Source organism: Schistocerca piceifrons, chromosome 2 (assembly GCF_021461385.2).
Source record: "Schistocerca piceifrons isolate TAMUIC-IGC-003096 chromosome 2, iqSchPice1.1, whole genome shotgun sequence".
NCBI classification, from domain to species: domain Eukaryota; kingdom Metazoa; phylum Arthropoda; class Insecta; order Orthoptera; family Acrididae; genus Schistocerca; species Schistocerca piceifrons.
The window spans coordinates 498,278,683-498,292,168 of record NC_060139.1 but is presented as its reverse complement, the minus strand read 5'-3'; positions in this window follow the sequence as shown (position 1 = coordinate 498,292,168).

Here is a 13,486-nt window from a genome sequence, read left to right as displayed (position 1 = left end):
CAACGTCGAACGGGAAACGACAGGTGCTTACGCCTATGCTATTCTGAAAAGTCATCCATGACAGGGAACCCTTCAGGAAATCGACACCGAATTCTCCTCAACAAAACATTGTCATTATGAGGACGGATTGATCTTGAAATACCTTTATAAACGAAGTTCTAGGAATAAAAATATGTGAGAACGTTCACCATATAGGACGGCATTTTGCAGCGCAGCACAAACTGGGACCGAGCCATCGCGAGTTGAAGCGGATGGGATGGACGCGGGTCGAAAGCGTTACCATATTTGCCGAGGAAGAGAGCGCCAGTGGCGTCACAGCGACCAGTGCAGGCTTTATAAAGGCGATGCCACGGCGGCATGGCAGTCATTTACCACTTAATAATGGCCGAGGAGAGCTCGATCGAAAGTTCATGGGATTTTAACCATCTGGCCCCATTGGATGCGTGAGAAGATTTTATTGATTCATACCGCTGCGAGACCGTACCCTCAGTCTTTTTCATGCCAGTTATTAATACACAGGTTCAGTGTGATCTCATCAAGTTTCAGATGACTTGAGTGTTCGAGATTGTGCAATTTATTATGGTTCTAGGAACAGCAGTAACTGAGTCAAAGCTTTACCAACGCGTATGTGCTGCAGTCAATGTCAGCTTAAATTCTTTATCTCTCGGTCTATCAAACCAATACTCTGCCATTAGTTATAGGTTCGTCTGCTGTTGTATCATAACCTTAAAATGACACGTTCTATGTTGTTAACATTATACCTTTATATGGTTGCTTTCAAGGGCTTTGATGATTGTATTCTGCAAAGGAGTGTGCAATTTTCTTCTTTGTCTCATTTCGCTAACACCCTTACCGAAGAGACAGTACTATGTCCAAGTCGAAAATGCCAAAATGACTAAAACATTATAATTCTGATATATCGCTTTTCTGAATCTTTAATTTATATGCCTATACGACGCATGGAGCATTTAAATTTTATATGCAGAGCACTGCTCCGTTTTTTGAGAAAATACTGTTTGTTACAGTAATTTTCCTTTTATTTTTCTGTTGTAAGCAGTGAAGTCTAAACGCCCCGAAACTGTATCGAAACACTGGGAAATCTACAGAATATAAAATTTTCGAGCATGGAGTGGCAGTTGATCCCCGTCATAAGCAGATATAAAGTTTTGTACTAAAGTAGGTGGAAATACCATAAATTTTCGACTATAAGGATGGCTACAAATTATTGGAAAAATCCTAAAGCTAAAACATGTAGGTTTATGCTCCGGAACGATACGGTGTAGAACGATCATACAGAACAACTGTAGGAAAGGCGGATACAAGACTGAGTTTCACTGGAAGCATCGAAACGTAACGTAATTCACCCTTGAGACAGGTAGCTTAGTAAATTCCCATTCAAACAGTTCTTGGGTCTAAAGACTTGCGGCAGGGATTTTCAGGTGTAATGAATTCAGAAGAGAAACAGGCCTCTGAAAGATTTATTATCTCTTGTCGACGAGGAAACGCTTGCGAGATGATTAATGAAGGTGATGCTGCGTAATTAGCTAAACGTCTTCGACCTCTACAGCGACGGCTGTGAAAGCAAAAGTGCTAAAGCCCAGCCGCGTTACCTTTTATGTACTTGCTTTCTGTCGGTCTATGGAAGGACATATAATACAGTCTGTAGATTGAAAATTCTCTACAGATCAGTATTTTCTGTAATTTTCCCCTCTAATAATGTAGTACTAAAGATAATGTACATAACACGCGGTCCAGACACATTAATGTAGTCACAGGCTTTGTTAGATGTCAGCCTGCAATAGCCACTCACAGACAGTGGTTGTGAACACTATCATTGGAGAGTATATAAGGCGTGTCAAGAGTGACCTAGCTGACGTTCAAATGCTCACGATCAGTGGCTTTCAGGACAAAGTTGGAAGCATTTCCAAAACGGCTAAGCTTGTAAATTGTCCACGTGCCGCCTTGTACCAACGCCACCTAAACGACAAGGCCTCACAATTCAACTATGACGTCACGCAATCCAGGCCAGGCACTTAGCGTCAACCCTGCCTTTCGCCAAATCGTTGCGCTGACACGGTATAAGAAACGGGTAAATATAAGACAGTAAAAGACGCTAAGACTATATAACTTGCCTATAAATGACATTACTGAGAGTTGATTTGTCATCTCTGCAAAAAAACCGGAAGTATTTACTGTTTTCAGCTGTGTCAGATATAGACTCATGAAATTTTTTGGCGCTTAACGCACCTTTGGTAATTCCAGGCACTAATAGCTGTCGAGCTGTAAGAAATGACATTATTAAGACTTAAAGTACTTTCCTTTTTTTCTAAGGTATGTCAGGTGTAAAAAAACATACAACACTGAAGCAGAGAGAGGAAGAAAGTGCTAATTAACGATAGCATATTTTGAGTTATTGTATGTTAAATGTTTCGTTAATTTTAAAGACAAGGACATAAACAGAGTAGACAGTTCATTCTGATGGTACGCATGAAACTACTACCTCCCAACACGTTGTGTACTGGGAAACAACAGATAAAGGTATCACTTTAATCCTTAATTGATGGCTAGTATTTTCTTCCAGCGACTCCTTCAATTGTACCAAACTTTTTATTCACGCTGACACAGTTTTATTCTCGTAACATTGACACAAACAGAATTGTAGAATATACAGCTTACACACCTAAACAATGTTCAGCAAATAATAATATACATCCGTAGCATATTTAAAATATACGGTTTGAAGCAAATTTTAAACAATAAATGTGGAAAAAAGATTACTGATAACTGTCACTAAACCTATGAGAGCAACCAAAACATACAGAAGTATCTATGAATTGCATGAAACAGTCCAGTATTACTCTAACAATGAAAGCATTCATTCTACATTACAATTATGGAAACATTGCACAGAGTTCCAAAGTAGCTGTCCTCATGAATGTAACCTTGTGTCCATTTGCTATGTTAGTTTCACTGACATAATGACTGATGCCACAGCCTCTTAATAATTAACATAAGGATAGATGGTACTAATTACTCAAATTATTTCACATTTCAATTTCTAGATAGCAAAGTTTCTTCTACAAAACATCTTAAATATTAACAGTGTGGTTCTTAATGAATGTGCTAATGGGTACAGCACAATTTGTAGGAAAGATAATAAATTTAAATTTTCAAATGGGAGATCACATTGCACTAATATGTTTTTATACAAAAATAACTTTCACACAAATAGAGGAAGAAAAACAAGACAATCCAGATTCATGACACCTAAAGGAAATACAAACATGACACCCTTGTCCAGCCACAATTATCTTTCAAAGCAGGATCAACATAGCACATACACATGCAAATACTTCTTACCAAACCCTACAAAATGGCAATGTGGCAAAGAACGCTGTATACATAATAAGCAACATGAATGAGAGCCATCTTAGAGACAGTAAAGTTGTTATCATTGCACCTTGAATGTGAATCAAGAGCTAGCTGCTTTCAGTGGAAAACTACAAGCGGATTGTAGGAGGGATGAAACAGCTTAATTTTTTTATTAATTAGTTATGCTATACAGCAGAAAAAGACCTATCTAAATATTAGGATGAGTACAAACAGTAAGTTACATATTCGGAAAACACACAATGCAGCACACAAAAGGCACCAGAACTAAGAAAAAGTACATATTAAAGCATTAGGAATCCAGGAATTTGCTAGTTGAAATTACAAAATGAAAAGTGGTGCATACAACCAGCACAATATTTCTCAGAAAAGCAGATAACATCTCAGGTCAGGAGTGTGGAGCAGCTCATTTCACATTTATTTGCCTGGTAAAACACTCTAAATGTTCAGCATGTAGCCATATGTACAAATTAATTTGCAATGTGAATTTCAAATGACTCATTCCCAATCATTATCGTTTACCATGCAAAATGATGCTTGGAAAATGAAACTAAGTAACTAAAACTGTAACACTTCACATCAGGGACAAGAGTCAAAGGTATGAGAATAACAAGTGTCAGCAAAAGCACGCACCTCATTTATCCAGAAAGCAAAACTCAGATAAAAATTATAAAAAATAGACATCTCTGGTGGACATCAGAAACAAAATATTCCATAGTGAAAACAATAGAAGGAGCAAGACAAGCAGTTATGACTAGTAGCACGTATCTCCCATTCCTCTTACCATCTAACACTCACTCACACCATCGCACACCCACACTATTTGACGTCTGCATACTATCTAAAACCACATCACCTCACATCAAGGATAAGAGCCAAAGGAATTGGATAAAAAGTGTCAGCAATAGTACACACTTTATTCTTAAGGAAAGCAGCACTCAAAGAACAATTGAAATTAGAAAACTCTTAAATGGCCTGTTGGATATTAGAAAACAAATATTTACATAACATATTAAAAATGATGGGAGGAACAAAGGAAGCAATTATGACTAATGACACTTATCTCCCCCTTCTCTTACCACATAACTGCACACTCACACCATCCTGCACCTACACTAAGTATTTCACATTTGCATAGTATCTAACATGGTAATATCTTACATCAGAGGCATGAGTAACAGGTATGGGAATAACAGGTGCCAGCGATATTTTTAAAACACATTGAGAATATGTAATAGGAGGAATATGACAAACAGTTACTACTGGATGCACTTATCAGTCCTTCCTCTTAACACCTAACAACTCACTCACCATCCTATACTCCACTAAGTAATACTCATTACAGTAACATACTAGTCACAAAGTATATTCTGTCCATATTGAAAATGGTGAAAGTTTTGTAACAACAGAGCTGAAGAAATAAATATGCATAGGGAGAGATTACATGTACTGTAGTTAGTACCAAAAAGTTGGTTAGTGATGTTAACAAAAGTGATCAACTACTAATAAATCATGTGCATTTCTTTTTAGTTTCTTTGTTTAAAATTTGTCCTTCCACCACAGTTTTCAGTTTCCTTTTGTTTAGTGACCTATGCACCTTTTCTTTTCCATTTTACAACAGTTATTAAGTAAAATATTAACATCTGTCTAAACAACAGATTTACACAATTCCTCTGCTGAATGTTTGTCACAGACTTATACTGCAAAGTCATCACTGGCCATGACACAGTTAAGAATTAATCTACATGCTGTTTGCTGTTGGTTTGGAAGCATGAAAAAGGAATCACCGAGTTCATCTGATAATAGTTTTCGCATGAAACAAAAAGAATACTACCAGCAATGGCATTTCCTGTGGATATTACAAGCAACCTCTATAAAGATCTTTAATTAGCTTGTGCTCAGCACCACATGCCAGCTGCTTATGTACTGTTAAGAACTGAACACAGTTACCACACTTTAACTTCTTAATTGTGGACCGATAAGTTCCAAATCACACTTAATTTACAAATACTTGATGCTGAGATTCACAGGCAACATCAAGACATTCAGACTGATCACAGCTTTGTTGAGTTCTAATTACAATTTTCTTAGCAGGGTCACCTTGTAAAGAAAGCTCTAACAAAGTTGATAATCTCAGCTTTTTCTCTGTCTTAAATATTTGCCTCATTGACTCATGGTACTGGGATCCAAATAACCATTGATACAATCCAAACCTGGCTTCGAAGGCATCAATCTGAAATTTTCCAGGCAGTGAGTGTGACATTTTAAGTTCTGACAGACAATACGCTCTCAGTTCTAATAATGCATGTGTTGTATGCTTGAGTGCTGAGTGTGTTTCCTTACTAAGCTTACCACTTGACAAATTCATGGAGCTCCAGTTGTCTAACCAATTTAGAAAATTTTCAAGAAATTTACACCTCTCATCATCCTTGTGGCTTGTTAGAGGCTTTTGCATTTTCTCTCTAAGGCTAAGGCCTTTCAAAGGGGTCTAACATTCACAATTTTCCACCATGTGCTTATTATTTCAGTAAATTCAGCAGTTCCTTCATAATTTTAATGTTATTTGTAGGCCCCAACTCCAGTGAACTAGGCTTGATGTTGTCATTGAAAATTTGACAAACAAGCTTTACATTTTATTTTTCTAATGAAGATGACCACAGAACTTTCACACTTAAATCATACCCAAATTTCAATAATTTGTTCGTTTCAATGTCATCCATGCACCTAATTGTAGAAAACAAAGCTTGTATTCTCGTAGATGTGTTTTCAAACCTGGGAAAGCAAAACGTCAGAAGATCATCTTTCAAATTCACCCAGTTATTTTCGATGCAATTATAAATGTTTACTGGGTCTATGACATAAAACAAGGATTTGGAATGATCTGAAGGGTGCGGGTAAGCAATAATAAGTTCTGGTGGATTTGCAATATTATTACAGGCGTTTCAGATTAATTGAATTATTGTCAGAACAAATACAAATAACCTTTAGACCTAAGTCTTCACACCCAAACAGTTCTTTTTTAATTACATTGAACACCTGGTCAGCAGTCATTTTATTTACTGGCAAGATGTGGACAGCAGCTTAAAATGATGAAATTACACCTTGCACTGTAAACACATGAGCAGTTGTTGCAAGAATAGTGGTATCATGTGCCATACAAACTAAATTTTCTCTTTTGTAGTCCATGGCCGACTTAATGTGTATTTCATCTAACATCAGTGTCACAAAATAGTCCCGATGATTCAGGTTTAATCCTTTCTCACTCATGTGAACTAGAAAGTTTGGACTGTTATGATCAAAATTAACATCTACACAGATGTTTCTAATAGTATTAGGATGTGGCAGAATAATATTCCCAGTGCTCCATATGAATCTGTAAGCATGGCTTGAAATAAAAAAACAACAAAGAAGCAAATACTAAAACATGGAGAGCAAAACTATATCTCCCAGGAGGCGAAAAGCTTAACTGAAACTGGCTTATTAAGAATTCAATAGCGGGTTTACTTTTCCCCTCAAATTCTAAGTTATCAGCGAACACAGCAGTGATGTCTTGAAGATGATTTTCTTCCTCTATGCACACTAAACTTTCAACAAATATTATAATATAGTCCAGATAATGGATGTTGTTGTTGTTGTGGTCTTCAGTCCAGAGACTGATTTGATGCAGCTCTCCATGCTACTCTATCCTGTGCAAGCTTCTTTATCTCCCAGTACTTACTGCAACCTACATCCTTCTGAATCTGCTTAGTGTATTCATCTCTTGGTCTCCCTCCACGATTCTTACTCTCCACGCTGCCCTCCAATACTAAACTGGCGATCTCTTGATACCTCAGAATAAGTCCTGCCAACTGATCCTTTCTTCAAGTCAAGGTGTGCGTCAAATTTCTCTTCTCCCTACTTCTATTCAATACCTCTCGTTAGTTATGTGATCTACCCATCTAATTTTCAGCATTCTTCATTAACACCACATTTCGAAAGCTTCTATTCTCATCTTGTCCAAACTGTTTATCGTCCATGTTTCACCTCCGTACATGGCTACACTCCATACAAATACTTTCAGAAACGACTTCCTGACAATTAAATCAATACTCGATGTTAACAGATTTCTCTTCTTCAGAAACGCTTTCCTTGCCATTGCAAGTCTACATTTTATAGCCGCTGTACTTCGACCATCATCATCAGTTATTTTGCTCCCCAAATAGCAAAACTCATTTACTACTTTAAGCGTCTCATTTCCTAATCTAAAACCCTCAGCATCACCCAATTTAATTCGACTACATTCCATTATCCTCGTTTTGCTTTTGTTGATGTTCATCTTATATCCTCCTGTCAAGACACGGTCCATTCCGTTCAGTTTCTCTCCCAGTTACTTTGCTGTCTCTGACAGAATTACAATGCTATCGGCGAACCAAAAAAGTTTTTATTTCTTCTCCATGGATTTTAATTCCTACCTCGAATTTTCTTTTGTTTCCTTTACTGCTTGCTCAATATACATATTGAATAACATCGGGGAGAGGCTACAACCCTGTCTCACTCTCTTTCCAACCACAGCTTCCCATTCATGCCCCTCGACTCTTATAACTGCCATCTGGTTTCTGTACAAATTATAAATAGCCCTTCGCTCCCTGCATTTTACCCCTGCCGCCTTCAGAATTTGAAAGAGAGTTTTCCAGTCAACACTGTCAAAAGCTTTCTCTAAGTCTACAAATGCTAGAACGTACGTTTACCTTTCCTCAATCTAAGATAAGTCGTAGGGTCAGTATTGCCTCACGTGATCTTCCCTGAGGTCGGCTTCTACCAGTTTTTCCATTCGTCTGTAAAGAATTCGTGTTAGTATTTTGCAGCTGTGACTTATTAAACTGATAGCTCCGTAGTTTTCACATCTGTCAACACCTGCTTTCTTTGGGATTGGAATTATTATATTCTTCTTGAAGTCTGAGGATATTTCGCTTGTCTCATACATCTTGCTCACCAGATGATATAGTTTTGTAAGAGGCATCAGTAGTTCTAATGGAATGTTTTCTACTCCCGGGGCCTTGTTTCGCCTTATGTCTTTCAGTGCTCTGCCAAACTCTTCATGCAGTATGATATCTCACATTTCAACTTCATCTACATCCTCTACCATTTCCATAATGTTGTCCTCAAGTACATCACCCTCTATATACTCCTTCCATCTTTCTGCTTTCTCTTCTTTGCTTAGACCTGGGTTTCCATCTGAGCTCATGATATTCGTTCAAGTGGTACTCTTTTCTCCAAAAGTCTCTTTAATTTTCCTATACGCAGTATCTATCTTACCCCTAGTGAGATATGCCTCTACTTCCTTACGTTTGTCCTCTAGCCATCCCTGCTTAGCCATTTTGCACTTCCTGTCGATCTCATTTGTGAAACGTTTGTATTCCTTTTTGCCTGCTTCATATACTGCATTTATATATTTTCTCCTTTCATCAATTAAATTCAATATATCTTCTGTAACCCAAGGATTTCTACCAGCCCTCGTCTGTTTACCTACTTGATCCTCTGCTGCCTTCACTATTTCATCCCTCAAAGCTACCCATTCTTCTTCTACTGTATTTCTTTCCTGCATTCCTCTCAATCCTTCTCTCACGTTCTCCCTGAAACTCTCTACAACCTTTGGTTCTGCCAGTTTATCCACATCGCATCTCCTTAAATTCCCACCTTTTTGCAGTTTGTTCAGTTTTAATCTACAGTTCATAACCAATAGATTGTGATCAGAGTCCACATCTGCCCCTGGAAATGTCCTAAAATTTAAAACTTGGTTCCTAAATCTCTTACTTACCGTTGTATAATCTATCTGAAACCTTCGAGTATCTCCAGCTGTCTTCCATGAATACAACTTTTATTTTATGATTCTTGAACCAATTGTTAGCTATGATTAACTTTTGCTTTGTGCAAAATTCTACCAGGCGGCTTCCTCTTTCATTTATTACCCCCAATCCATATTCACCTACTACGTTTCCTTCTCTTCCTGTTCCTACTATCGAATTCCAGTCACCCTTGACTATTAAATTTTCGTCTCCCTTCATTATCTGAATAATTTCTTTTATCTCATCATATATTTCATCAATCTCTTCGTCATCTGCGGGGCTAGTTGGCATATAAACTTCTACTACTGTGGTATTCGTGGGCTTCGTGTCCATCTTGGCCACAATAATGCGTTCACTATGCTGTTTGTAGTAGCTTACCCGCACTCCTACTTTTGATTCATTATTATACCTACTCCTGCATTACCCCTATTTGATTTTGTATTTATAACCCTGTGACCAGAAGTCTGGTTCCTCCTACCACTGAACTTCATTGATTCCCACTATATCTAACTTTAACCTATCCATTTCCCTTTTTAAATAATAATGGATATTACTTACAATTTTTTGATCTTTCTTGGAAGTGCTTCCACAACCCTTAACATGAATGCTTACACTGGGTTTCTTATTAATAATTATGTTCAAAATATGATGCGGTGTTCTTTCAGTGTCTACATAAAAAACAGCGTATATGAAACTTTCACTGCTTTTAACCAATTTTCACTACAAGTAACAGAGTCAAGGTTATTTATCTGTTCTTGAAATCAATTGAAGGGAAACTTCTTATTATATTATTTTAGAGATTTAATACTGTCCCATATGGATGCTCTCAGTGCAGTAGCTTCCCTTTTATCCTGTTTTTCAGAATTTGATTCTCTGCTTTTTGGCATCATTTTCGAAATATACAAAGGACAGTTACGAAAATTGTTTGGTACTCCGTTTTGTCGGAATTGTGGTTTGCCTAATGGTGCGGTTAACGTAGCCCCAGTTGTCCAGTCTACTGCTTGTGTTTTCCATAATATGTCGTCTTCGTAGAAGTGCAAATGGCAGACCTACGAATTGAAAAATTATGTACTGCAAGTATGTCGCTGAATCTTGTACTGATACTCAAACTTCAACTGTCATATACTTTCGTCGATAAGTACGGCTTAAAATGAAAGGTACTCACCACAGAATGCTTTCTAGGAACGAAGTTCTATCTTTTGAACGCATATAACCGTTTCCTTCGCATATTCTCATTGGTTGGAAAACGAAAAATGTGTACCTTCTTCTTCTCGTCGTAATTACCGTCACAACCAGGAACACAACACTTATTCACCATGGTGATAATCACTTATACACTGCTACGGCCAGTGTACACTTCAAAGAGCAAAGAAGCAAACAATTTAACAAGGGAATTCAACTCACTAACACTACAGCTCCGAAACAGTAGTTTGAATGGCTCCACATAGCATTTCTTCAGGGATCTGGGTAGAGCTGCTACCAGTGGGTGCCACTGCCTGTATACCTGAGGTTGATGACGTCACTCGCCTATTGGCAGAGAGTTGTAAGGCCTTGTGATTTAGGTGGTGTTTCTTGTACAGAGTATACTGCGGGCAAAACGACGTCGCCGTTAGACGCGTGGTCGTTTGGGGAAGCGTGGGAAGACCGTCAGTGTTGGGGATCGCTCAGAACCGCTGTAGGGGAAATAAGAATCGCTGCAGGGGAAGTGCCGTTCTAGACTGAAGCTTACGCTCACATTTTTTGTAAATATTAAGTAGGATCCGTCAACGCCCGCACTTGAATTGTGACTACTGAAAAAGATCTACTGTCACCTCAGCTTTCGTTAGCATGTGAAATGAATTCCGCGGAAAATTTTTTTCAATTTATTTTCGCCTGGCTTGTTAAGCATTCGTAACTTTCAGAGAAGCGTCATGAGTGGCGAATTGTGATTGAAAATCACACATTTCTCTGTCTACCATGTTAAAATTTGCTTTTTTTTTGTCAAAACACAGCGGAGTTTACACAGTCTCATCTCATTAAGATATTCCGCAGACACAATTGAGAGAGAATGCCGAAACAGTGGTTTATTAAGTTTTTTAAGCGAGGAACTGAGGAAAAGTAAGGACAGCAGCTTGCGAAGAAACACATTCTCGGTACAATAAAACGTGTAATTTCTTCAATTATGTCCCAAAAAGCATAGCATTTCTCGTTTCACGTGCTATTGATGGCCTTTAAAAATTACATTCTTTCATCAGAAGTCTGTAGTTAGTGGCATAACATTGTAAATAATGAACTTTTGTATACTAACGATATGGCGAAATATGCAAAAATCTCTTTTCGATATCTCAAACCGTTTATGAAATACGAGGAATGTTGTGGATACTTCAGTCTGGCCGGATTGCTGACCCGGTGCGATGACAAATGAGTATGCTATGTCAAATCAATTTTCTCGAGACTGGTGGCAGATAGATACCTCCACCCAAGTTTAAAGCAAACTTCAATACATTAGCTGAATTTAATATGCAACAACATATTACGTAATATGCACCAAATGCAAAAATCATAGCGAGGTCTATTTTTCGTGCAATTTCTTACTTCCACACAAATATCACGAAAACTATGCCAATTAACGAAATGATGCGCACATCATCATGAGCCTGACATATAAAACTATAAGTAAAGCAAAAATGAATTTTTTTCACCGAATAGTTTCTGCAAAATCATTTGAGAAATATTGTAGGGCGTGCCCTTCGATTCTGTCATCGCTGACGGTCTCCCCTTTCGAACAAATGAATGAACATGCCCAGCGCTTTCGACGAAAACCGGTCACGGCGCATCGGTCAAAAAAGTGGTTCAAATGGCTCTGAGCACTATGGGACTTAACATCTGAGATCATCAGCCCCCTAGACTTAGAACTACTTAAACGTAACTAACGTAAGGACATCACACACAACCATGCCCCAGACAGTATTCGAAACTGCGACCGTAGCAGCCGCTCATGCTTCCGGACTGAAGCGCCTAGAACTGCTCAGCCACAGAGGTCGGCTCGCAATTTGGGAAATCTACTAGTATCAGCGTCTCTGAGGAAGGACTGATTATTACTTTTCGGCGCATCGGAACAAGAATCTCGGAAACGGCGGAATTGGTCGGTTCTTCGCCAGCTACAGTCGTGAACATTTGTCGAAAGTGGTGTTAGGCGTCCACACATCATTACACAGTATGGACGTCGGAAACTTTCTCGCTCTGTAAAGCTGAATAGGCACTATGGAAGATCTTACAGCAGAGGCCAAAGGTTTTGCGGGCTTGAATGTTTCGGAGCGCACCTTTCAACGCACATAATAGGTCGTGGACATGTGCAGCAGACCACCACTAGGTGTTTCCATGTTCACTCAACAACATTGTCTAATACTATTGTAGTGGACACGGCATCACCGAGTTTGGTCGTTGTATCAGTGGAAATGTGTCGCCTGGTCGAATGAAACACGCATGGTCATGTACGGACAGGTAGTCATCCATGCAAAAGGCTACTCGAAAATCCGACAGAGCCACAGACAGCATTGTGGCCGACATTCATTTCGGCATCCATGGAATTTGTGGTATGAGTCGAAGGCACCATGACAGTTGTGAACTATGTGAACATAGAAATATTCTGCGTATTAAAACTGTGTGCTGAGCCAGGGAGCTCTGAGTTTGCAGACAAGTGCTCTACAAACTGAGCTATTCAACCACGATTCAAGACTGACCAACTCTTAATCTAGTTTCGAATGTCGGGGACGAGGATCTGGAGGAAGCAGAATTGCAAGGGCGGGACGTGAGTCTTGCTTGGACAGCTCGGTTTTCAGAACACTTTTCAGCGAAACGCAAACTTTCCTGGCACTAGTCCCCAGCCGGCACACAGTTTTAATCTGACAGGAATTTTCAAATCAACGCACACTCCACTGCAGAGTGACATGATATGATACTGCGAGATGAATTTGGCAGAGTAGTCAAAGACATAATTTGAAACAAGGCCCCTGTGGTAGACAACATTCGCTCAGAATTAATGATATCCTTGCGAGATGGGAGAAGAATCCTCTGATTTCAAGAAGAATGTAGCAACTCGACCATGAAAGGTGTCATCTGTTGGTAGGTGCCAGTATTAACCAAATACAAGAATGATCTATAGACGACTGTGAAAACTGGTAGTTCACCTCGGTGACGATCAGTTTGGATTTCTAAGAAATGTAGGAACACGCGAGGCAGTACTGATCCTATTACTTATCTTAGGAGGTAGGTTAAATAGAGGTAAAACT